The sequence below is a fragment of the Schistocerca serialis genome, chromosome 1, assembly GCF_023864345.2.
Source record: "Schistocerca serialis cubense isolate TAMUIC-IGC-003099 chromosome 1, iqSchSeri2.2, whole genome shotgun sequence".
Taxonomy (NCBI): Eukaryota; Metazoa; Arthropoda; class Insecta; order Orthoptera; family Acrididae; genus Schistocerca; species Schistocerca serialis.
Window position 1 is genome coordinate 353,551,872 of NC_064638.1, and position 26,713 is coordinate 353,578,584.

At 44.5% G+C, this 26,713-nt stretch overlaps 1 protein-coding gene and 1 non-coding gene across 2 annotated transcripts in view; both read left to right on the forward strand.

The window, feature by feature from the left end:
* The window catches only part of LOC126470088 (tyrosine-protein kinase Dnt-like), a 567,460-nt gene that overhangs the window by 150,731 nt on the left and 390,016 nt on the right, over window positions 1-26,713 (forward strand). The window lies entirely within an intron of this gene.
* Window positions 13,035-13,109, forward strand: Trnat-ugu (transfer RNA threonine (anticodon UGU)). The gene has a single exon. It is a non-coding gene; the product is annotated as a tRNA-Thr (tRNA).

The following is a 26,713-nucleotide window of genomic DNA, read 5'->3' on the forward strand; positions in this document are numbered from 1 at the left end:
TGCAGGATTCTATTAGACAAAATGCAATGAGCGACTCGCGTATTATATATTTCAAGTAAAGGCAACTGTTCATGAGGGGGGTCTGGAAAAGACTGATTACGAAGTTCCTTGTCACGTAGTGGAAACAACTTTCAGAGACACTAATAGTATCTATAACAAAAAATCCGTATCAAAATACCTATAACTGAGACAGTACCATTAAGTTATCAAAGTAGAATGTCTTGATGGGTCTAAAACACTCATATCAAACCGAAAAATTGAAGGAATCCAAAAGAGTTAACAAAAAGTAGCCCAATTAGAAAAATTAAAGATACAAATTATACCGAAGAAGGAACGTACAGAAGAAGAGCAACTAAAAAGTGGAAAAGTTTACCAACGTGTATTCATATATGATAAAACAAAGAAAAAATTCTATGGACGTATTAAAGGAATGGACACAACCGGATTAAGTACACAGCTTGTAACCTACGAAAGTCATAGTAAATCTAAAACTGAAACAATGAGACGGATCGGTGCAGCCGAATGAAGCAGAAATAAAACAGCTTGGTATACCAGACAGAAAAATTTGAAAGTAGATAATTCACGACTGGACCAAACACCCAAGGAGATCGGAACAACTTGATCTGGCGAGTGGAAAAAGAGCCCATTCTGAGAGAATGATAGTAATATGGGCACAGCCGGCCGGTGTGGCCGTGCGGTTTAGACGCTTCAGTCTGGAACCGCGTGACCGCTACGGTCGCAGGTTCGAATCCTGCCTCGGGCATGGATGTGTGTGATGTCCTTAGGTTAGTTAGGTTTAATTAGTTCTAAGTTCTAGGCGACTGATGACCTCAGAAGTTAAGTCGCATAGTGCTCAGAACCATTTGAACCATTTTTGAATATGGGCACAAAGAGAAGCTAAACCAGAACTTTGAAAAAGTCCTCTGTTGTTCATTGCATGGTCCAGTAGGGGTTAAACGTGAACAATAGTTCTTCTTCTACTTGTGTTACGGCCTCTGCAGGACCACAGGTAGCCCCTTCGTGGACTGCATTTTCCTCTTCTTGTCCCAGAACCGCTTCATTCTTTCTCTTCTTCTCTCCCGCTCTTCTTCCGAGATCTTCAGTGTCCTTTTCTCCTGCCGGCTCCACTGGTGACACACTAATCTTTTCCTGTATTCTTCTCTGTCGTTGATCTCCGGCATATTGGTCGGTGTATATTTGTTCCTCCAATTTTCCTTTCCTTCGACCTTGATCCCCAATTCCAAACAGTCCTTCCGAAGTTCAACATCCCACTTGGTTCCTGTCTTTCCCCTTGTCCTCCCTGTTGTTTCCCACACTCTCTTCGTCATTCCGTCCAGCAGACCTTGCCCTTTTGAGTCTGATTTCCCCGGTTATTTTTCTCATGTTCCCGGTACAATTCTCCCCTAGGTCTTCGCATCCACCTCTCTCCACCTCCTTTGGGACCTAGTATTTTTCTCAGAATTTTCTCTCTTCTTTTTCTAGTTGTTCTGCCCCATTTCTTCCTAGTGTCATCGCCTCAGCGGCATATAATACTGCATTCCTCATCGTTGCCTTGTAGTGGCTTATCTTTGCCTCCGTAGATATATTCTTTTCATTACAATAGTTACACATCTGTATATTGAGCAAGCAGTAAAGGAAACAAAAGAAATGCTCGGAGTAGGCATTAAAAACCATGGAGAATAAAATAAAAACTTTGAGGTTCGCCGATGACATTGTAATTCTGCCAGAGACAGCAAAGGACTTGGAAGAGCATTTGAACGGAATGGACAGTGTCTTGAAAGGAGGGTATACGATGAACATCAACAAAAGCAAAACGAGGATAATGGGATGTAGTCGAATTAAAACCGGTGATGCTGCGTGAATTAGTTTAGGAAATGAGACACTTAAAGTAGTAAAGGAGTTTTGCTATTTGGGGAGCAAAATAACTGATGATGGTCGAAGTAGAGAGGATATAAAATGGACTGGCAATGGCAAGGAAAGCGTTTCTGAAGAAGAGAAATTTGTTAACATCGAGCATTGATTTAAGTGTTAGGAAGTCGTGAAAGTATTTGTATGGAGTGTAACCATGTATGGAAGTGAAACATGGACGATAAATAGTTTGGACAAGAAGAGAATAGAAGCTTTCGAAATGTGGTGCTACAGAAGAATGCTGAAGATTAGATGGGTAGACCACATAACTAATGAGGAGGTATTGAATAGAACTGGGTAGAAGAGGAGTTTGTGGCACAACTTGACTAGAAGAAGGGATCGGTTGGTAGGACATGTTCTGAGGCATCAAGGGATCACCAATTTAGTATTGGAGGGCAGCGTGGAGGGTAAAAATCGTAGAGGGAGACCAAGAGATGAATACGCTAGGCGGATTCAGAAGGATGTAGGCTGCAGTAGGTACTGGGAGATGAAGAAGCTTGCAGAGTATAGAATAGCATGGAGGGCTGCATCAAACCGGTCTCAGGACTGAAGACCACAACAACAGTTACAAATACATGTTACATTTTGTAGTAACCGTGCGCTGCGAGTTTTGTGACTGGAGCGGATGTTTCGGCTATCTGACACAGCAAAAACTGTTCCTCTGGCGACGTCTGGCGAGTGGTTTTCCCCTGGAAGTGGGAGACGGCGCGCAGGCAGCAGCTGCTGCTGCTCTCGGGCGTGCGTGTCGCGGCCGCTACCTGCCCGTCAGTGGCGCTGCTCGCGGCCTCTCGGACGGCCTTGACAGCCGCAGGAGGCTCTACCTGTTCGGAGCCCACTGCGCTCGCACCACCCACCACCTGCCCGACCAACAAGGGAGGACGCGTGACGACGCGCTTTCACTCCAATGCACTGGCTTTTCCGCATCCCTGCGAACTTCCCCACTGATAGGCAGCGCTCCTCGTGCGATGACTGGCAGGTCGTAAACACTCATGTGGTCCGAATGTCCCCAGCGCCCCCTCCCCTATCCCTCACCGCCACACAGAGGGAACTACTCTGACATGAAAATTAAGGATCCTCGCATGAGAGTCACAGGCGCGCCACATTTTTTTGTATCGTTGGTGTCGACGGTACACAGCGCACGTCAGGCTATGGTGTACTCGTCAGTCCGAAGACAGATTTGATTCGTCTAGCACAGGCGTTGCCAACAAAATTTTCTCGAGGACCCCCTCATCGAGCATGATTGGTACCTTGTCATATCACAGTATCGAGTACCTAAAAAAACAAATTAAGAGTCTTTTTATACGTTTTCTATTTTTGGTACTTAGAAAAAACATTGGCATATTCATTATTGAAAAAATATTGAGAGACAAAAACAAAAAATCTGTTATCATACGAAATATATTTAATAAATTTTTTATTCTAATAGCATCTTGCGGACCCCTCTGGCATAGCTCGCGGACCCCTGGGGGTCCGCAGACCACCTGTTGGGAACCACTGGTATAGCAACACTGGTCTATCATATAAAACCCCTTGTACGTGCTGCACCGTACGTCCATTTGAAATTGCTGACTGTATCCTAGCCTTGATCTTCCTGTACAGCTTTTGCTGCCCCTCCCACACACACACACACACACACACACACACACACACACACACACCGCCATTACCAGGGGTTGGAACATTTGCACAGAGTGATACCTGCACGGAGCTTGGGGCTCTTCCAGTCTAACCGGCTAACAGGCACACTAGGGAGTCCAGCAGTTGGCTCGCGGTCATCACACCACAGCAGTGAATAACCATGTGTCGCTTCAGGGTGGCTCATTAACGCGTTTCATGGCAGATTCATTTTTAAGAGTGTTGTATTAATGGGAACAGACTACGAAATTCAACATTGAAACTGACAATGAACTTCACATCTCTTAATCCGCTGAGTGGATAAATAAGGAACATGGTATTTCTTACGGCTGTTGCAGTCTTACGATGACTGCCGTTTTGGGACAAAATTTAAACTGACAGCAGGCCGCTGTGGCCGAGCGGTTCTAGGCGCTTCAGTCTCGAACTGCGCGACCGCTACGGTCGCAGGTTCGAATCCTGCCTCGGGCATGGATGTGTGTGATGTCTTTAGGTTAGTTAGATTTTAGTAGTTCTAAGTTCTAGGGGACTCATGACATCAGATGTTAAATCCTACAGTGCTCCGAGCCATTTGAACCATTTGATTTAAACTGACAGATTTATATTTCGTTACCATTTTATATAAATCTTAAACGTAAAATCACAAAATGTCAGTGAATATTCCTACTTTTGCGTATTACTAAAGGATCAGTGTCCGGTACCACTTTTCGAGTAATGCTAAATCGAAGACCAGCTCTTTAGTTGAAGTCTGCCATTGAGCTTCTGTGGGTGGATTTCATTCTCTTCATTGCGTAAAAGAGCAACGTGTACTCGTAAATCCAAACGTCGACATTATTGCAGCGGCAGACTTCTAACGTCGTGAAGATTTACATTGAGGAAACATATGTGTATGAGACTAATTTTGCTATGAAGCTAATCACGCTAACGTCATACTATGGGTGTATAAATTCTAGCAGTAGCCGAATTTCCATTCTGTCAACATAACGCGAAAATCGGTGAAACTGCGCAACCCCTTACAAACTGAAAAGCAGTGGGGTAACCTGATCTAACTGCATATGCATCCATTGAGTGTTTCTCCTGGAAACAAAAATGTATTTCCACAGCGGAAATGTTGGGAAAACTATTCAGACATTTATTTCTCTGCTCCCATACGACACTAAAAAGAGCGCCTTGCTTTTAATGTTGGGTACACTTGCATCTCTCAGTTCACCTTCCGAATGCCCACAATCTTTGCATGGAATTTATTGTAATGTTGTTGTAAACTGAATTTTTTTCGTTCTGTTAAAAGTTTTGAAGTATATTAATAGAACACTAAACATATCAAGACATCAACGCATGCAACAAACACACAGACTAGGACTCCTGCGCTGATACATTAATGTTGATGTGTCTCACCGCTTCGAAGCTTGTAATCCGACTATCGTGCTACTTTTCACTCCTTTAAAAACAGCTACTCTCCATTTCAAGGGGAGACTCCACCCTAAAACTTCATTCTTCAAGAAAATTTAATGGCTGTTTCACGTCTTTGGAGTGTTTACTCTTAGATCTCAAAACGAATTGGCTGTTTTCCCATTACAAATAGGTCTAAGAAATATTTGGGCCTTGGTATAAATTTAATAATGGGAAAAACAAGTTGCAGGATTTCCAAGGAAACTGAGACAAAGCAACAGCCAGTCGTTGGAAATTACTTTGCCTGTTGACTGTGAAAATAAAAATTTAGAGCATACGCTGAAGTCCTGTTCAGTACAAGCAACAAGCACCATGGAAAGAGGCACTAGCTTACAATCAGATGTCCACTGCTCCTCCTCAAGAAGAATATGAGTATATTTTTATCCAGTAAATTCAAGACTGGAAGGGGGACAGCAAACTTTGTGAAGGAAATGTGCTTTGGCCCCCGCAGAATAAGGTGCACGTAGCGGTGGTCAGGTCGGGTTATCCTACATCTGGAACACCCTGTCCACTGCCTACAGCGTCCCGGGCTCCGTGCAAGTGTCTCTTGACTTCCATTACCAGACTGACGATTTCGTTGTGCCTCGGAATGCGTCCCGTCGACCTTCCCCGTCGTTTAGTTTTATTTTCTCCCCTTTTCAGTTCAGTCGTCATCCGAGCTACTCACCTAATATTCAGTATTCTTCTGGAGCACCATATTTCAGATGGTCAACAACGTAACGCTTAAATTTATATTCGCTGCTAACATTTTTTACCTACAAAAGAAGCTTACCTTGCTGTTGGTTGTCTACGTTGTATACACCGCACACTTCTGCTGTCACCAGTTATTTCGATACCCTAATAACAAAATTCCTTTACTAGTTTCAACAGTTTAGTTGCTAATATACCACGACTGATGACCATAGCTGTTAAGTCCCATAGTGCTCAGAGCCATTTTATTTAATATACCACAGTTCTCTCAGTATTACGTGTTTTAATTCGACGTTACAACTGTTTTTTTTTCCATTTTCAATCATGTTATAATTCCTTTTTGGTAGAGGATTCATTCAGTTTTGTTTCTGACAGAATTAAAATATTTCCGACTTTCTCTTTTGTTTCCTTTGCTGTTGCTCGACATAGAATTTTAACAAGTCTGTCCCGCTCCCTTCTCAGTTTCTGCGAAAGATAACTGTCCCCAAGCAGGTACAGATTTATTACACTTGCAGTAGACAATATGTACCAGGCAGTCACTGTTATTGCGGTGAACAGGGTATCCAAAACGGAGGGAGGTATCCATCCTCAAGTATCCGGGTCCACGGTATCTGGAGCGTTTCCAGTAATGGAACTGAAATGGCCTTAGTAAACGTGCTACGCGGCTACGCTGCAAAAATATCATACACTTACCTCGAGATAGTATTAGGTTTAAATATAGCTCCTTTTGTTCGACATGTTGCGTTAAAGTCTTCATCTTTTGTAGTCCTATCGTCTTTAGTTGCGTGTAATATTACGTCAGTCTGATAATTTTTGCTTTCGGACCAACTAAATGACAGCTGAATGAAACGCAAGTTTTGTGCCACACGCGTTTCGCCTTTATTCTTTGCAAGGCATCTTCAGTGGCAGATTTCGTGGATGTTGATCTACATGTTGTGTTCTTGTTCCATTGTTACGACTATTCTCATAATTATAACCATCATCAAAATTTAGATTTCACACTTCACCGAAAATGGAACTGAAAACTAGTTTTGATGTTACGGTTTGCGTCAACTATGTACATCAACAGCCACGAAATCTGCCGCTGAAGATGTCTTTCAAAGAATAAAGGCGAAAATTTGCGTTTCATCCAGTTGCGATTACACGGTCCCAAAGTAAAAATCATCAGCGTACCGAATATTCCATTAACAAGTTAACAATAGGGAATAGCTCGCTGGGGTGCCCATGGTGATGGAGGAAGGGGAAGAGGAGGGTCTATATTTAAACCAAAAAACAAAAGGATGATAGCTTGTGTAGACAGGCGATATTTGCACAATCGCTTTGGCGTTCAAATGCGAATTTTTTGTTGGAAAATTGTACAATTTTTTATTGACGATGACTGTAGGATGAAAAAGATCAGCTACCCGTTGTGCCTTGGTTTTCATACAGCAGTTCATCCTGTAGTGTAGTTGTGGGTATAACAAAAAGTTTGGCTTTGCTGGCACCGAAAATGAAGGGGGAGCTGTGGTCGTATTCTTCGCCCATTGCAGGATGTTGCGACAGCGGCGAGCTCTCGCGACATTTGTGGCCACTTGAAACACGCCGTGTTTTGACACAGGCTGGCTGACGCCGCTAGGGGACTCCCCGTGGCGTTGGCAGCCCTGCGCTGCCTACGACCTACCTAGAGAAGTGTTGTAGGGGACTGCCGCCAGCTGTCGTAAATCGGCGACACAAGGCGCTCGCGTCTCTTGATTCTGCTATTTGTTTTGTCACGCTCGGCGTTGTGTTCCAAATTTGCAGCTGTGCTCTCGCCGACAGCATTGTTCGCTGAGGTTACGATCTGCACGCCGCAGCGCAGGGTGTGCCTGCGTTACATTCGTGATTGGTTGCTGCAGCTTTCGGCTTTCGTGCTCCTTCGTATATCTCACCAGTGTCGGCGGCACTGGTGGCACGTAGCCAGCACAGTGTGTGTGTGTGTGTGTGTGTGTGTGTGTGTGTGTGTGTTTGTTTGGCAATATTGACAACACTCCAGAGATGCAGAAGTCATTGTAATATTTTAGTACAAAAATGTTAATTGTAATTAATTCTGATTATACGTAGCCCAGTGGCACTTTAAACTCGTAATGAGTTTGGCACTATATGTCTTTGTAATAATCGCTCTGTAAAAAACACTATTATTGTCAATAAGGCGTTTGTTCTCTCCTTTCACATCAGTCTGTTTCTTCGTATGTACACGAAAGTGATTGATGCTTCTAGCGTTATCGCAAACCTCTTTCACAGTTAGTTACGCATATCGTTAGCGTATAAAAGAATGGAATAAATGAAGGACCTTGTTGGAAAACTAATGCATAGTCGACGAAATTGTACGCTCTAGTTCGAAAAATACCTCCAATGGCGACGACACATCAGACGTGTGGCGTCTTAGTCACATACACCATCTTCTAAATTGTGACTTACAGCTTTCTACCCAAAAACCATCTTTTAGAACAAACAGGCCGTACAGGCCGCGTAGTAATTGGCTTTTCTATCTTCCTCGTTTCTTCACTCGAACAAAAAGAGATACTGCGCAACATCGAAACCATTCGAACATTGAACTTCTACGAATAATTCGAAAATTACCGAAAAATAAAAACAAATCAGAATTAAATCCACTTCATTTTCATATTTTTATGAAACCTCTTAAAAATATATGCCAGAAATCATATCAGCAATTTCGAGACCCGGAGAAAGGCGGCAGCACTTCAGTTGAAACTTCGGCCATTGTTGTATTGTTCTTATTATTTTCTCATTAGGTTCAAATGGTTCAAATGGCTCTGAGCACTATGGGACTCAACATCGTAGATCATAAGTCCCCTAGAACTTAGAACTACTTAAACCTAACTAACCTAAGGGCATCACACACACCCATGCCCGAGGCAGGATTCGAACCTGCGACCGTAGCAGTCCCGCGGTTCCGGACTGCAGCGCCAGAACCGCACGGCCACCGCGGCCGGCTTTCTCATTAGGACACAGCCTATTCTGTAAAAGGACTTTATTACATTAAGACTAGACGCAGAAGCCCACGCGTTTTTGAAATCAGTATAACTGACGAAAATAAAAAGCAAATGTGATGATATCTTTTACAAAAGTGTAATATCTCTGAGATAACAGTATGAATGATGTGTGCGCGTCTCCTATTATTCGCTATATATGCTGAAATACACAGTCTTCTACAATAAACGTTAGGAACGACAACTTGTGTGTAATGTACAATATTTCGTTGCTACCTCCATGAGAAACGTAAGTAAATTCGATAATTTTCCGCCAGAGCGCTGGGAAACTGGTCATGTGATTTCTATTGTAACGTGAATGCTAGTCCTACCCCAGCATTCTCGATGGCTGTAGGCAGCAACTTACTGTAATTACGTCAGAGCTGCACATAAATTTGTTTTTATTTAAATGGCCACCTGTTTCGGAACTTAGTCCATTATCAAGCCAGCTGCATGAGTCCTACCATAACACTGTTATGTGTGTGCGCCGGCCACCATTGCATGTATAATGGTTAAGAGCAACGTGCTATTAGCATACGACAGTCCACTCATGCGTGCACCTAAAGCGTACATGCATTATGGTGTTATGTTAGGACTTCGGTGGATGGTTTGACAGTGGACTAAGGTCTGAAATTGGTCGGCATTTACGTGACAACTAACGTCTGTGCAACTTCGACGGGTTTATAGCTTCGCTGAATAAATGCTTGCACTGTTAGCGTATTGGCACTAGTGTAAATCTCACTACAGGCATCTTGGGATATCGGCCGTTATATGTTTGTTTAAGTACACTACTGGCCATTAAAATTACTACACCAAGAAGAAATGCAGATGATAAACGGGTATTCATTGGACAAATATATTATATTACAACTGACATGTGATTACATTTTACGCAATTTGGGTGCATAGATTCTGAGAAATCAGTACTCAGAACAACCACCTATGGCCGTAATAACGGCTTGATACGCCTGGGCATTGAGTCAAACAGAGCTTGAATGGCGTGTACAGGTACAGCTGCCCATGCAGCTTCAACACGATATCACAGTTCATCAACAGTAGTGACTGGCGTATTGGGACGAGCCAGTTGCTCGACCACCATTGATCAGACATTTTCAATTGGTGAGAGATCTGGAGAATGTGCTGGCCAGGACAGCAGTTGAACATTTTCTGTATCCAGAAAGGCCCGTACAGGACCTGCAACATGCGGTCGTGCATTATCCTGCTGAAATGTAGGGTTTCGCAGGGTAGAGCCACGGGTCGTAGCACATGTGAAATGTAACGTCCACTTTTCAAAGTGCCGTCAATGCGAACAAGAGGTGACCGAGACGTGTAACCAATGGCACCCCATACCATCACGGTGGGTGATACGGCAGTATGGCGATGACGAATACACGCTTGCAATGTGCGTTGCTTTCACCGCGATGTCGCCAAACACGGATGCGACCATCATGATGCTGTAAACAGAACCTGGATTCATCCGACAAAATGACGTTTTGCCATCGGTGCACCCAGGTTCTTCGTTGAGTACACCATCGTAGGCGCTCCTGTCTGTGATGCAGCGTCAAGGGTAACCGCGGCCATGGTCTCCGAGCTGACAGTCCATGTTGCTGCAAACGTCGTCGAACTGTTCGTGCAGATGGTTGTTGTCTTGCAAACGTCCCCATCTGTTGACTCAGGGATCGAGACGTGGCTGCACGATCTGTTATAGGCATGCGGATAAGATACCGGTCATCTCGACTGCTAGTGATACGAGGCCGTTGGGATCTAGTACAGCGTTCCGTATTTCCTCCAGAACCCACCTATTCTATATTCTGCTAACAGGCATTGGATCTCGACGAACGCGAGCAGCAATGTCGCGATACGATAAACCGCAATCGCGATAGGCTACAATTCGACCTTTATCAAAGTCGGAAACGTGATGGTCCGCACTCCTCTTCCTTACATGAGGACCGTGAATTTGTGTGTATTATTTATGTTTAAAACTACTAAACACTGAGAAGAGTTACAAACGGAGCTAAATATAACAGGTTTTATTGCAGTGGACACAAACTTATCTGCACTCCATGCATTTCGGGAATTTCTGGGAAAAAGATATAAAAAGTGTCGTGATTGTATTGCAGGGGTGCCTCAACGTGCTGGTTTCAGTTTTATTGGCAATGCTGGAAATATTGGTCAGCGACAAGGAGAGTCAATACCGTACTACGCGCTGTAGATGTGTAAGTTCGTCGCACTAACCAGACCGCACGTAAACTTGAGCTGCTGTTATTCATTGACTACGGCTATTCATCATTCCCGGCGGAACAGTGCATCGCTTTCAACCTCTTTGTCCGCTCTGCACGCACGAAATTAGTTTCTTAGAGCTGGGAGCAGGGCGTCGCGTTTATGTGCATGTTTCAGTTACTTTTGTTCCAGAGCAGGGAGAGTCCGCCTGTCAACATCCGTAACGCGTAAGAGCACTGGGACGCCTTCAGTACCATTTGAATGCCGGGAGATTTTATTAACGCAAATAATCTCGTTACTTTATGTCTGGTGCATCTCTTAGCTTTCTTAGCAGTCAGCCGCATTCATCACATCCAGCAGCCGTGATATACTTTTTGAGGCGCTCCTTTTTCGTACAAAATTTACGACCGCTGCCTCCCTGACGCTCTGTCGTGAAGTTTTACGATTTGCGTACGTGGCTGTTAAGGCGTGAGTGTGGGCTCGTCGTTTTTACGACGTCTCTTGTCCCTGTAATGGTACAATACTATTTACCTGCCTTTTCCAGAGGAACGCAACGCAGTAGATACAGCCTCCAACAAGATCCGACGGTCATTTCATTCCTGCCGTAGCCTCACAGAACATGTTTGCCACGCCATCATTCTGCTGTATGTTTCATTAAATTCTCGATTCGTCGAGGGGACGGTTGAAGGCGGCGGGCTGGACCGAGATAAGCCAGGGCCTATTGTGTCTGCGAGGAGGCGGCGTTTCATTCCGACCACAATAGTGGACGCGCCGATGAGTCGAAACCTCGCTTTGTGTGCTTACGGGATTACAGCCCTTCCGGAATTGTACTGCCTACTTCATTTGTACACACTTATTTGATTCCCGTCGGATAAGCATCTCTCGCCGCGGAAATTGCTTGCTCCGCTGTGCATTGTTATCGGAAGGTTCAATCGGAAGCCGAATGCGATCGCATCACATTTCGAACTACTGTCCAGCCATAACGCGAATCCGCAGTGTCTTCGTGCTTTCTCTTCATGTTGATACAATTATTTCCAGATTATCAAACTGTAAGACTTTCTGGTGTAAAGGAACCGTAAATAACCTTACATCATCCACGTTGGACTGTTGTTTAGCAACTGTGATTGCTTATGTCAATAGCGATGAGTTAAAACAGTTATCACAGACCGTCACCTTTTGTGTTCGTTTATGTCGCACAGCTCCTTCTTGGTGTTGCGGTTTTTTTCCGCCGGTGAATAAGCGACGTGGCTGTCTCATATAGCACACCACTAATACGGTATTCTAACATTACATGATCATTCTTCTTATCCATCTGCTTTAATTTACGTTCTTTCACGTGCAAAGCAAGCTGCTATTTCTTGTACCAAACAGAAATTCTGTCCAAGTCATCCTGATCCTTCTGCAGTCACTTATCGACGATAGTTTCCTGTCCACTACAGCGACGACGGCGAAAAGACTCAGATCGCTGCCGACAAAATTCGTCAAATCGTTTATGTGTACAAAAAACAATAGCGGTCTTCCCACAATTTTCTGGCGCAGTCCTGACGACGCCTTTGACTTAAATGACTTCTAAATTAGAATAATATTAATACTGTCTTTTGATAACGGGCGTTGATATATATATCAACGGGGAGAGGTGAAAATGTGTGCCCCGACCGGGACTCTAACCCGGAATCTCCTACTTACATGGCAGACGCTCTATCCAGCTGAGCCACCGAGGGCACAGAAGATAGCTCGACTGCAGGGACTATCTCGCACACTCCTCCCGCGAGACCCACACTCTCACCTCGTATGTCCACACACTACATTCGTAGTGTCCCACCCCAACACACTCATTACTCATGGAAGAAAATCTTACCAAGTCCAGTAAGAGTTCGGGAGTTCGGGGAATATGTGTGCATCCATATATGTATATCGTTCTGGCAACACCGGCCATGACCTCCTCCTCCTGTGCGTATGCACACATATTCCCCGAACTCTTACGGGACTTGGTAAGAATGTCTTCCACGAGTAATGAGTGTGTTGGGGTGGGACACTACGAATGTAGTGTGTGGACATACAAGGTGAGAATGTGGGTCTCGCAGCAGACGTGCGCGAGATAGTCCCTGCAGTCGCGCTATCCTCTGTGCCCTCGGTGGCTCAGCTGGATAGAGCGTCTGCCATGTAAGTAGGAGGTCCTGGGTTCGAGTCCCGGTCGGGGCATACATTTTCACCTTTCCCCGTTGATATATATCAACGCCCGTTAGCAGCTGAAGATATTAATATAATTCTAATTTCGTTCTAGACGGCTGCAGGTCATGTCCGAAAGAACAGACATCATATCCATATAAGTATAAATGAATTCTCGTTTTCCAGGTCAACGTATTGTGTTCCATTACTTAAAAAGTCTTTACCAAAGGTAGAACTGATCCAGCGTTGCAGCGACGATGCGCTTCATCCGGTGCCGCCAGAACTCGAGTTATTCGGAGCAAGTTTAAGTTGTCAGATAGCAGCGCCAGGGGACGGGGCTGTGTTACTTTCCATTACGAGCGTGAGCTGCAACAGAGTGGTGGTCTCAGTGACAGCGACAAGGTGAGTAGTCGAGGAGAGAGAGAGTGAGAGAGAGAGGAGGGGGGCGGATCTAAACGTCATCAAGTCCCATTTCGTTAGAAGGCAGACCAGTGCTTGTCTCCCCCCCCCCCCCCCCCTCTTCCTCCTCTGCCTCTTATGGTAATGGCCGTGCCGGCGGCTTGGTCCCTAAATAAAGGCGGCTGGCCCGACAGCTCGCAATTATCGAGTAATCACGCGCCGGCCGGCGTGTTTACTCTGGGCGCGCTCGCGTCCGACCCGGCAGCCGTGCTGCTCGCGGCTCCGGACATTCCGAACGGCCGCGCTGACGGACGAGCGCGAGCGTGAACGTGGACGTGAAGACAGACCAGTTTCAGGGCGGCGGCGCAGTCCACTTTAACGGCCCGTCGACGTAGAGGTCGTTAGTGGCGCAGCAACAGCCCAGCTGCGGAAGGGCGGGGAAAGAGACCACAGTGGTCTCGTCGATGGAAACATCCCGCCATTCGTCAGGGAAATTCCCGCCAATCATCCTCTAGCGTAGCACAGGTAATAGTCTTCCCTGCCTTCTCCCCTTCATTATTATCTTGAGGTCGGTTGTGAAGTGACAACATCAGAAGGTCGGTTTGGCAAAGTTTTACAGAAGTTCGAAATACGGTGCGTACTTCAGTGCGAGATGCTTTTAATAACTTCCACAACGAAATTCTGTCCCGAAATCTGGCAGAAAACCCAAAGAGGTTCTGGTCATACATAAAGCACACCAGTGGCAAGACGCGCAATCAATACCTTCGCTGCGCGACATTAACGGTGAAGTCACTGATGACAGTGCCACTAAAGCAGAGTTATTAAACACAGTTTTCCTAAAAACTCCTTCACCAAAGAAGACGAAATAAATATTCCTGAATTTCAATCACGAACAACTGCCAAGGTGAGAAACATAGAAGTAGATATCCTCGGAGTAACGAAGCAGCTTAAATCACTTAATAAAGGCAAGGCCTTCAGTCCAGATTGTATACCAGTCAGGTTCCTCTCAGAGTATGTTGACAAAATAGCTCCATATTTAACAATTATATACAACCACTCGCTCATAGAAAGATCCGTACCTAAAGACCGGAAAATTGCTCAAGTCACACCAATACCCATAAAGGGAAGTAGGAGTAATCCGCTGAATTACAGGCCTATATCACTAACGTCGATTTGCAGTAGGGTCTTGGGACATATACTGTATTCGAACATTATGAAGTACCTCGAAGGAAACGACTTATTGACACATAGCACGGTTTCAGAAAATGTTCTTCTGAAACACAACAAGCTCTTTATACTCATGAAGTAATGAGTGCTATCGACAGGGGATGTCAAATTGATTCCATATTTTTAGATTTCCAAAAGGCTTTCGACACCGTTCCTAACAAGCGTCTTCTTACCAAACTGCGTGCCTACGGAGTATCGCCTCAGTTCTGCCACTGGATTCGTGGTTTCCTGTGAGAAAGGTCACAGTTGGTAGTAATAGATGGAAAGTCATTGCGTAAAACAGAAGTAATATCCGGCGTTCCCCAAGGAAGTGTTATAGGCCCTCTATTGTTCCTGATCTATATTAACGACATAGGAGACAATCTGAGTAGCCGTCTTAGATTGTTTGCAGATGATGCTGCCATTTACCGTCTTGTAAAGTCATCAGATGATCAAAACCAGTTGCAAAATGATTTAGATAATATATCTGTATGGTGCGAAAAGTGACAATTGACCCTGAAAAAGGAAAAGTGTGAATTTATTCACATGAGTACTCAAAGAAATCAGCTAAATTTCGATTACGCGATAAGTCACACAAATCTGAAAGCTGTAAACTAAATACTTAGGGATTACAATTACATATAACCTAAATTGGAACAATCACATGGATAATGTGAGTAGAGCAAACCAAAGACTGCCATTCATTGGCAGAACACTTAGAAGGTGCAACAGGTCTACTAAAGAGACTGCTCACATCACGCTTGTCCGCCCTAATCTGGAGTATTGCTGTGCGGTGTCGGATCCGCATCACGCGGGACTGACGGATGACATCGAAAAAGTACAAAGAAGGGCAGCTCGTTTTCTGTTATCTCGGAAATAAGGGGGATTGTGTCACAGACATGATACCTGAATTGGAGTGGCAATCATTAAAACAAAGGCGTTTTTCCTGGAGGAGGAGGAGGAGGAGGAGGAGATTACTGTTTAACGTCCCGTCGACAACGAGGTCATTAAGAGACGGAGCACAAGCTCGGATTAGGGGGATGGGGGAGGAAATTGGCCGTGCCCTTTCTAAGGAACCATCCCGGCATTTGCGTGAAGCGATTTAGGGAAATCACGGAAAACCTAAATCAGGATGGCCGGACGCGGGTTTGAACCGTCGTCCTCCCGAATGCGAGTCCAGTGTGCTAACCACTGCGCCACCTCGCTCGGTGGCGTTTTTCATTGCGACGGGATCTTCTCATGAAATTTTAATCACTAGTTCTCTCCTCCGACTGCGAAAACATTCTGTTGGCACCCACCTACATAGGGAGAAATGATCATCACGATAAAATAAGAGAAATCAGAGCTCGCACAGAAAAATTAAAGTGCTCGTTTTTCCCGCGTGCCGTTCGAGTGTGGAACGGTAGAGAGACAGCTTGAAGGTGGTCCAGTGAACCTTCTACCAGGCACTTTATTGTGAATAGCAGAGTAATCAGTAGATGTAGATGTAAGAGAAACAGGCGGCTGGATCTATTCCGAGAGTAACTCTGATGTGTCCAAACATAGCTTTAATTTTTCCATTTAGTAAGTTTATTGGAAAACTTTTGACAATGTTGACTGGAATGACCTCTTTGGAATGACGAACGTGGTAATAGGCGTACAGAGAGAGAAAGCTGGTACAGAAATGAGACTGCAATTACATGAGTGAGAGAATGTGAAACGGAAGAAGTACTTGAAAAGGGATTGAGACAGGCATATACCCTCTCCCCTCTGTTATTCAGTCTGTACACTGAGCAGGCAGGAAACGACACCAAGAAGACATTTGGAAATTGAATTTATTTTCAGATTCGCCAATGATGTTCATAATCCCATCTGAGACGGCAACGACGTAGGGTGTTTGAAAAAGAACTCCCTAGTTTTAAGCATACATTTAATGGGGAAATTAATGAAAAATTACATCAGTGCGTACATGTCACGAAAGATAATGCCTTCAAGTTTTATTTAATGTTAATAGACGTCAACGAGGGATCCATTTGTTGCCCTGCACACGTCGAGACGATATTCCACTTCTCGCCACGTGTTCACCAACATTTCAGGTGTAACTGTCTCAACCGCCGCGACAGTTCTTTCCCGTAAATTATTGATGTCTCTGATCTTTTCACTGTACACAACATTTTCTATGTGGTCCCCAAAGAAAAAGTCAAGTGGGGTTAAGACTGGGCTTCGTGTTGGGCAAGGTACTGGGCCAGTCCTTGCCTATCCACCTTCCTGGAAAGCGAGTGTCAAGAGCTGCATGCATATGGTTACTGTAATGAGATGGGGCGCCATCTTACTGGAAAAACACAAGCCCCTTTTCCGCCTCGGTATCGTCTATGTGGGGCAAGACGTACTCTGACAACATGTCACAGTAAAACGTCCCGATTTATTGTTTTTTCTACAAAAATGAAAGGACCAGTCACATCAAACGACGCCAGACATTAATTTTGGGAGAGTCACATTGACGCTGATTAACTACATGTGGATGCCTTGCCACCCAAATTCTGCAGTTATGACGATTAACTGTTTTACTGACATGACATGTTGCTGAGGTGCGCTGCACTGCATTGCACGCATGCCTGGAATGAACTGAGGGAACAGTGGGAAAAAACAGCACTGATGCCGTCAAAAAGGTCAAGCAGACCTGCCAATTGCAGGGGAGTCAAACTTGGAGAGCTGATGAATCAGACACCATAAACTACAATAGTGTATGTCACTTTTTATAGATTCTAGAACACATTGAAACTAGGGAGTTATTTGGCAAACACCCTGTATAGTGACTCGATAAGCAGTTATGAGCTGAGCATCGACTAATGTAAAGTAATTCTAGTCTAACAAGGGGAGGCCGCCAATTGTGAAATTCAGATTCGATTCATACTGCGCATAATAAAAGCTCATGGCCAGAGGTGTAATGTGGCAAAGCACCAAGATGCACTTCTCAGCCGTTGTCGAGAAAATCGACAGTTAAAAGTAACCGTTGCGGTGAAATACTCTCTACGATTAATACGTAACTTTCTACAGCGTCGTGGCGCAGCGGTAAGCGCTCGGGTACGTAAGCCGAAGGTCACCGGATCGAATCTCGCGCCATGCAATTTTTATTATTAGTTTTTGTTATTCATATATATATATATATATATATATATAAACTATTAATGAATTGCTTATGCATCTTGGTGAAGGCGGATCGCTCTCCAATTGTACCGCCTCCATTTCTCCGTTTGTTTAACAGGGTGTACCAAAGCTCTCGCGTCCGCACTGATTATACGAGGGTTATTCCAAAAGTAAGGTCCGGTTATAAAAAAAAAATCAAAACTAAAATGTTTTTTCAAAACAATTGTTTTATTTACATTCCTTACATCTTTATCTATTTTTCTACATAACTTCCATACTTATTTAAACATTTGTCACATCGTTCAACAAGCTTTTGAATGCCCATGTTATAGAAATCGGCCGCCTGTGACGATAACCAGTCCTTAACTGCTTCTTTCACTTCATCATCTGTGTCGAAGCGCTTGCCGCCGAGAAACTCCTTTAAGTAACGGAACAGGTGGAAATCACTTGGCGCCAGGTCCGGACTGTAAGGAGGATGGTCCATCTGTTCCCATCCAAATTTCTTGATCAGAGCTTGCGTTTCATTTGCAGTGTGGGGTCTGGCATTGTCATTCAACAACAAGATTCCAGACGACAAAAGACCACGTCGCTTATTCTGGATTGCACGTCGAAGTTTAGTCAGGGTAGCGCAGTAGGCGGCTTTATTAATCGTTGTTCCTCTCTCCATAAAGTCGACTAACAATACTCCACGTCTATCCCAGAACACAGTCGCCATAACCTTACGTGTTGAGATTGTCTGCTTTGCCTTGACCTTGACTGGCGATGACGTGTGACGCCATTGCATTGACTGACGTTTAGACTCTGGAGTGATGTGAGAAACCCATGTCTCATCCCCTGTGACATCATTGTCTAAAAGACTGTCACCTTCCTTATGATATCTCTCCAAAAAATCAAGAGCAAAAGCCATTCTTTTCATTCGTTGGGGCTCAGTAAGCAGCCTGGGAACCCAACGGGCACACAATTTGTGAAACTTCAAATGTTCAGACACAATTCTGTACAAAGTTGTTCTACTCACATTCGGAAAATGCATGTCTACGTCTGTAATAGTGAATCGGCGATCTTCACGAATTTTTTTGTCAACCGCATTGACCAAATCGTCTGAAATCACTGATGGTCGGCCACACCGTGGTTCATCGTGCACATTATCCCGTCCTTCATTAAAAGCTCGCACCCACTTGCGCACTTTACTGTCGCTCATTATGTTAGGACCGTACACTTCAGTAATCTGCCGATGGATTTCCGCCGCTGAATTGTTTCTTGCAGACAAAAACCGTATCACTGCCCTTACTTCACAATCGGCGGGCTGATCAATTGTCTTAAACATTGTAAAGTGACACTGTGAACTACACTCAGCAACAGTAACAAAGCGAATGGCGGCGTTTGACGCGCAAGGCTTGCCGGGAGTCGGCGCGCATGCGTGTTTTGTCATTGGCGCCAAATTTCAATAGTTACGGCGAATCGGACCTTACTTTTGGAATAACCCTCGTATATATAATTCCCGGGAATCAGTTGCAACAATTATGCATATAATAAGTTGTTGAAAGTCGTTTGTCGTGGAAAAACTGGCTACTTCGAACATCATTATGTTTTTCGCAAACAAAGTTGTATTTCACAAATGTTAAGCCGAAGGTCACCGGATCGAATCTCGCGCCATGCAATTTTTATTATTAGTTTTTGTTATTCATATATATATATATATATATATATATATATATATATATATATATATATATATATATATATAAACTATTAATGAATTGCTTATGCATCTTGGTGAAGGCGGATCGCTCTCCAATTGTACCGCCTCCATTTCTCCGTTTGTTTAACAGGGTGTACCAAAGCTCTCGCGTCCGCACTGATTATATATATAATTCCCGGGAATCAGTTGCAACAATTATGCATATAATAAGTTGTTGAAAGTCGTTTGTCGTGGAAAAATTGGCTACTTCGAACATCATTATGTTTTTCGCAAACAAAGTTGTATTTCACAAATGTTATTAATTGTCTTCATAATGTTAACCACGTATAGTTAGCGAAGACGTAGAAACGATATTCCCAAACGAATACGTATAGCGTAAGTCAAACGTTCGAATTAGAATAGAGACCCCACGAACACAAATTTGCTGTGGCAGGTATGAAATATAAACTCCGTTACTTGCTCGTTACACTTGAAGGACAGATGTTGAATGGGCCGAAACGAGCCGCCGCATAACAGCGTAGTTGCCTGCTAACTTCGAAAGAAGGTAGATGCGGTCCCTAGCGCAACTTATAACATCGTCGAAAATCAGTGCGGACGTGAGAGCTTTGGTACACCCTGTTAAACAAACGGAAAAATGGAGGCGGTGCAATTGGAGAGCGATCCGCCTTCACCAACATGCATAAGCAATACATTAATGTTTGAATTACAAAAAACTAATAATAAAAAAATAATTGCATGGGGCGAGATTCGATCCGGCGACCTTCGGATTACGAACCCGAGTGCTTACCGCTGCGCCACCACGCTGTAGAAGATTATCAATCGTAGAGAGTATTTCACCGCAACGGTTACTTTTAACTGTCGATTTTCTCGACAACGGCTGAGAAGTGCATCTTGGTGCTTTGCCACATTACATCTCTGGCCATGAGCTTTTATTATGCGCAGTATGAATCGAATCTGAATTTCACAATTGGCGGCCTCCCCTTGTAAGTAAATCAGGTGACAGTGAGGAATTAGGTTAGGAAATCACACTAAGAGCAGGAAATAGATCTATTATCCGTCTGTCGATCACTGTTTTTTGTAATTTCAGATAGACCGGTTTCGGGATGTGTCGTTCATCTTCATATTTCGTAGCTGCAGAGTAATCGGCGCTAACGAACTTCCAGCTTCGCTCTCACAGGTTGTTATAAACTGATAGTTGCGTTATGAGTGGTTCCCCTGTAACTACAAGAAATGATATAATGAGGGGGAGACACTGTCCGAAACCAGTCAGTTTAAAAAAATAAAAACAGCAATCGACAGACAGAAAAATGTCTATTTTCTACAAATATGAATCATTGGTAGCTTCCTGTTGAATTGTTACTTACTTTGTTGCCTGGTATCATGAATATTGGATTTAGTTTCTAGTCCAGTCTATAACGCTCAGCAGAATTTCCAGGTGCGTCAGCAGACCCAGTAAGCGAAGACTGATTTGTGGTAGGAGAGACTCCTCAATGAGCGACGCGTACCCAAATAGTAAAGCTGAACAGCTATCGTAGCATAGGTGTAAAGTGGCGTCCACCGTGCTGTGGTTCGTTCGCAGCATCCAACTTCATATAGAATCCGTACCACCTGAAAACTGACTTCGTGATTAATAAACTAAGTGGACGGTGTAATTGAATTGGAGTCTCGTCAGCGACCTCGTGATGATCACTTTGTATTTTATTGCTCTTTTTCTTCACAATTCAGTGTGGACCACATTCCACACATGTACACAATCCTAGTCAACATTCATGGAGTAACGCACGTGCACAGAGCATCTAGTATATTTACAGTGGGTATACAAACATTGATCGACTACTGTCGGCCAATAAACATAATTACAATTAACAGATCGTCACACACACGCTGAACGGTCCTTTCCAATAAGAAAACGGGATACTGTACTGTGACAGGTCTGTCCAGTTTTGATGCAGTAAAACTAGTTGACGTGTTTCGATGTTTGGGCAGTAAAATAGCTGACGTTGGCCGAGGCAGACAGCTACAAAATGCAAACTACCAGTGGCAAGAAAAGTGTTTCTGGAAAAGGAAATCTGTTAACAGCGAATATACATTGAAGTGTTTGGAAGTCTTTGCTGGAGGTATTTGTATGGAGCGTAACCTTGTTCGGAAGCGAATCTTAGACGATAAGCGGGTCAGACAAGAAAAGAACAGAAGCTTTTGAAATGTGGTGCTACAGAACGCTGAAGGTTAGAGGGGTGGATCGAATGGCAAATGGAGAGGGGAGTGGTAAGGTGCCAAGCCACTTTACAAGCATACCTTAAAAACAGCGTTATTGTTAGTCTCTTCGCAACTTTAAACACTTTGAAACAGATGGTCAGTTCAGAAAACTTTAAACAAACTCTGATGACCAGCATTAAAGATCATCATTAACTTCACAACTATGACTGCTAACAGTAAAATAACAATTCCTTTCTTTTAGTCTAATTAGCCATAATTTTTTTTCCAGTGCGTCTCAGTGCTTCCCCTTCTGCTATTCAATCAAGCCATCTAATCTCTTAACGTCCTTGTGTAATACATCTCAAGGGCTTCTAATTTCTTCTTGCCTGTAGAGTTTTTCACCTATATTTCCCTTCCGTGTAAGGATACACACAAAAACAAACGTTAAGAAAGCCCTTAACACTTAAATTTATACTCGATATAAATATATTCGACATTTTATTTGCTATTAAAATTCTGCATTTTATATTATTTCTACTTTGGCCATCATTCTCCTGCAAAAGAATATCCATAGCAGAACTGCCTCAGAGATAAATAGATTTTATTTTTAGTTTTATTTTTAATAAGATTGATTAGCTAACTAAATGGGCAAAAGATTGATTAGCTAACTAAATGGGCAAGCTCAAGACTAAAAATCCAAAACTCCCGTTCAGGACAGCTTTATTTTACGTATTTCAGAAGCAAAGACGTAGTTCTTTTACCTTGACACAAAAACTTATGCGACCCTGAACGCTGATGGCGCAACATACACTGAACGGAGAGGGTTTGTTATTATAAAATACCGTAACCTAAAAACTATAATTGTGGAACTCACACATACTAGAATGTCTGATAGTCTTGTATCTCTTTCCAATGCCGGTTCACAGATAAAAACCTCGATCGTTTATACGAAGGTGGGTGGAGCTGTCCTTAACACACTGCCCCGTCTTTCGAAAAATTAAAGGAATGTTATGGTCTGCACATCCGATCGACGACGTAGCCGTGAGACGGAGTGGGGAAGGACTGGAAAGAGTAGCCATTCCGGCATTCGTCTCACTTGGTTTAGGGAAATCAAGGAATAATTAAGTGTCGTTGGACGGACGGTGGAATTGAATCTCAGACCTCCGGAATACGGGTTCAGTGTATATCAACTGCTACTCCACTTAGCTCGGTTATAGGTGAATGATGTGCCTCATTTGTATATGTTTTGTTTAGTGATGAGTTCGTACAAACTCTTGTTGAAACGACACGTTTCGCACTACTCTTACTTCATAGCATGTTATATTATAAATCAGGTCAGCGCTGGCAGAAAAATATTGCTCCCCACTTCCTCCCCCTCCTCACCCCAAAGGCAAAGCTGTCAACCCCAGTTAACGTGTAGTGGTTACGTGCGCCAGCAAATTAAAAGCAATAAGTTTGTTTTTAGTCCTTGTCCTTATTAAGAAGCCGCAGAAAAATTAGGATATCTCCTCGACTTGTAATTCGGTTGCTCGGATGCTAGTGAAAACTTCCCAGACCACCAGTTTACCTTCTAGCTACGGACTTTGTGTTGTCTCCATGTATTCTGTGAACCCACATTCGAGTCGACTCTGGGCTGTTATCGAACTACGTTGTCGATTACCAGTGTTCCGCTACTATCAATAGGTACAGCGCACAGATCTCACAGTAATGAAGTGAGGCTTGTCGCCGAGCACAAAAACCGGCGGTGGGGTAGAGCGGTGGCGGGCTCTGGAATTATCGACCTCGGCAAGTCGACCCGCGGCGAGCTCGTGACGCGTCGGCGGCCGGGATGTCCGATGCAATCTGGACTGGTCCGGGCAGCGCCCGCTCCTTCCTCTCGCTCTTTCTCTCCGCCGGCGCTGCCGGTAATTATCCGTGAGGCAGGCATCAGCGGCTGCTGGCTGGCCGCTCCGGTCCGGCGATACTATCGACCGCTATTGTTCTTCCAGTGTTTGGAAAACGCACCCACCCTCTACTGCTTTGTCCACCGGAATTCCGAAGAAAGTAAACTTCGCCATATTCCGTCTACATGACCATCACCCGTGTTCTTGTCTACTAATAATACACTGTTGGCCGTAAAACTCACGCTTGGAAGGGTACCAAGAAAAGAAATATTACGTATTGTGCTTCTACAGTATGGTAGGAAAGTACATGATTAAATTTGCGATTGGTTTGGGGTAAACAGGGTGCGAGGTTTGGGGTACACAGGGTGCGAGATTTAGTACACAGAACTGCCCTCTTTCGTCGCAACATTCCCTGTAACCCGGTTTGGTATCGAGTCGCACTGACAGCTTGGATGGCAGATGCTGGTACGACATTGCATGCTTTTCCAACTCTGTTCCAGAAGTCATCGATCGCGATGGCTGGTGAGTGTAGGCATGCGAGTCTCTCGTCAGCTCATGACCAATTGTTTTGAGTGGGTGAGAGATCTGGGGAATGTGCCTGCGATGGCAACTGTCAAACCCCCTCTGCATCGAGGTAGCTCAGGACAGCTCTGGCAACTTGTGGTTTTGCGTTTTTGTGTTGAAATGTAACGTCTTGGAGACCTCTAAGATATAGCAGAGCCACCGCCTTAATCTTTCAGAACTATGTCTGCTGTCCAAATTACCAAGCAGATGATAGTGTTGTGTATTATATACCCACTGGCACGCCGTACCATCACGCAGGGTACGAGGCTCGTATAACGTAGAAAGCCGTCTGGGAACGTTTGCTGTCTTCGGAGCTTCCAAACAGAATTCATCCGTCATAATGTGTTGTATGTGGAACTGTGATCCTACTGAAAACACGATATGGTTTCACTTCAGTGCCTAGAGTTCTCATTGACGGACCACTATCCGTTCGCAAACTCACCTTTAATGCTTGTCACATTCATGCTGTTGCAACCTTAATGGCTCACAGTGTAAAACGGCCACTGGTCTTTCAAAAACGGAAGAGAACTGTAAACATGTAATTCATTGCGTGACTTTCTCTTTTGTGTGGAAAGGCGCATACATCGGAGCGTAGTCACGTAATCCGCAGCGCAGCTTCGTACGAGTTTTTGCGTTCATGTGAGCGAAAGCTACACACGATTTTCGTTATCCCTAATTTACTCGTCTCTTGCATATCTACACTACACTTATTGCACACTATCGAATCAAAAGTACTAACATGCTAGTCGATATAATTAAAGGCACATCTTATCCTTTTGCAAAGCGTAGGATATAGCTGTTCTTCATTGTTGTCGCCAATAACAAGAACTTACGGCTGCCCCTGCATTATTTAATCAGATAAAAGCACATAATTTTTTATGTTGTGACGTTATTCCTTCGCCATTCAGGGCGAGATGAGCTAGCAGTCCTCTTCAGTGGGGAGCGCTTACAAAAATAAACAGTTTCAAAATATTAAAATGTTAAAACATGAACGTGTTAGTTTCTGAATTATTGAAAGTTACCACTCTCTTTGCTACGGCAAATTGTAGGAATCTGGAATAGGGAAGAAAAAGTTGGGAGTGGATTAGGCGAGTAAAGATGCGCTATGAAGAATGGAGTGGTAAAGGAGTTGATGTATGGGGATGTGTGTAGCGTAGCAGAGTGTGTGGCAGGAGAATGGGATTTTGGATACGGATATCAGCGATGAAGGTCAGTTCGTTGCAATAGAGAAAAAAGAAAAGGACTGTGTGAGATATAAGGTGGAAACCCTGATGTCAAGTAGAATAAAAGTTTGGGCAGAATTGCCTTAGAGGGGATATGAAGCTGAAGGGCTGGGTGGGATATGTTTACCGTGGCACGATAGCATGCTGGGATTTGGTAACTAACAGGGAGACAATAAAATGTATGGAAATGAGCGTTTGGCATCAGTGACCGGGAGACCCATTATGGGGCAGGTCCGGCCGCCGTGGTGCAGGTCTTATTACATTTGACGCCACCTGCGCTCCGGATGGGGATGAAATGATGATGATGATGAAGACAACACCCAGTCCCTGAGCGGAGAAAATCCCCGACCCAGCCGGGAATCGAACCCTGGCTCCTTATGACGGCAGTCCGTCACAGACCATTCAGCTATCGGGGAGGACAATAAAATGTAAATGTCGTGTGACTAGGGCATCTCGTCGCGCAGGTCGTTCGCCGGGTGCAAGTCTTTCGATTTGACGCCACTTCGGCGACTTGCGCGTCGATGGGGGTGAAATGACGATGGTTAAGACAACACAACACCCAGCCCCTGAGCGGAGAAAATCTCCGTCCCCGCCAGGAATCGAAGCCGGGCCCTTGGGATTGGTATTGTGTCGCGCTGACCACGCAGCTACCGGGGGCGGACAGGGAGACAATGAGAACGTTGGATTCAAGTGTGTGGTATTTTTAGGATATACGGTGGTTTTAATTGTGGATGCGGAGGAAGGGGAATTTAACGACTTGGTAGAGAATTTGGTTAAACGTAGATAGGCGGATGTTGTAAGTTAGACAAAGTGGATGGCGTTCGGGGGTTTGGAATGATTGATAGACGCAGTGTAGAATGGATGTCGATGTGACATTGGCGTAAGAGAGGGCGGGTCAGATCAAGATAGCTTTGCATGTGTAGAGAGGGTGATGAGCGATGAAATAAACAAGTTAGTAGTGAGGGTCGCTTATACCTTCCCTCTTAATTTGAGCTTAGTAAAGCAATGCTGTTATTGTGTAAATCCAAACGTGGCAGCAGGTCTGTGAGGTACAGAGCGATCACCCGCTGTCCTCGAGGCTGGACCTATGGCGAGCGGCGTGGGCAGGTTCGACGCCTCCCCAGCCGCAGCCGCTGCCGCCCTGTCGCGACCGCAGGTATTCCCTTTTTGCCGGCGGTGTGCGGTTACACGGCCGAGAACACGCCCAGTCCAGGCCGCGCTCACCAGGATGTGCGGCCGGACCGATCGGCGCCACCGCCGAGTCGCGATTTGCGTCCGTTGTTAGGTGGAGCTGTTTGTCGACCGCAGATAGAGTCTTACAGCGACGGCTGGCAACGCCTG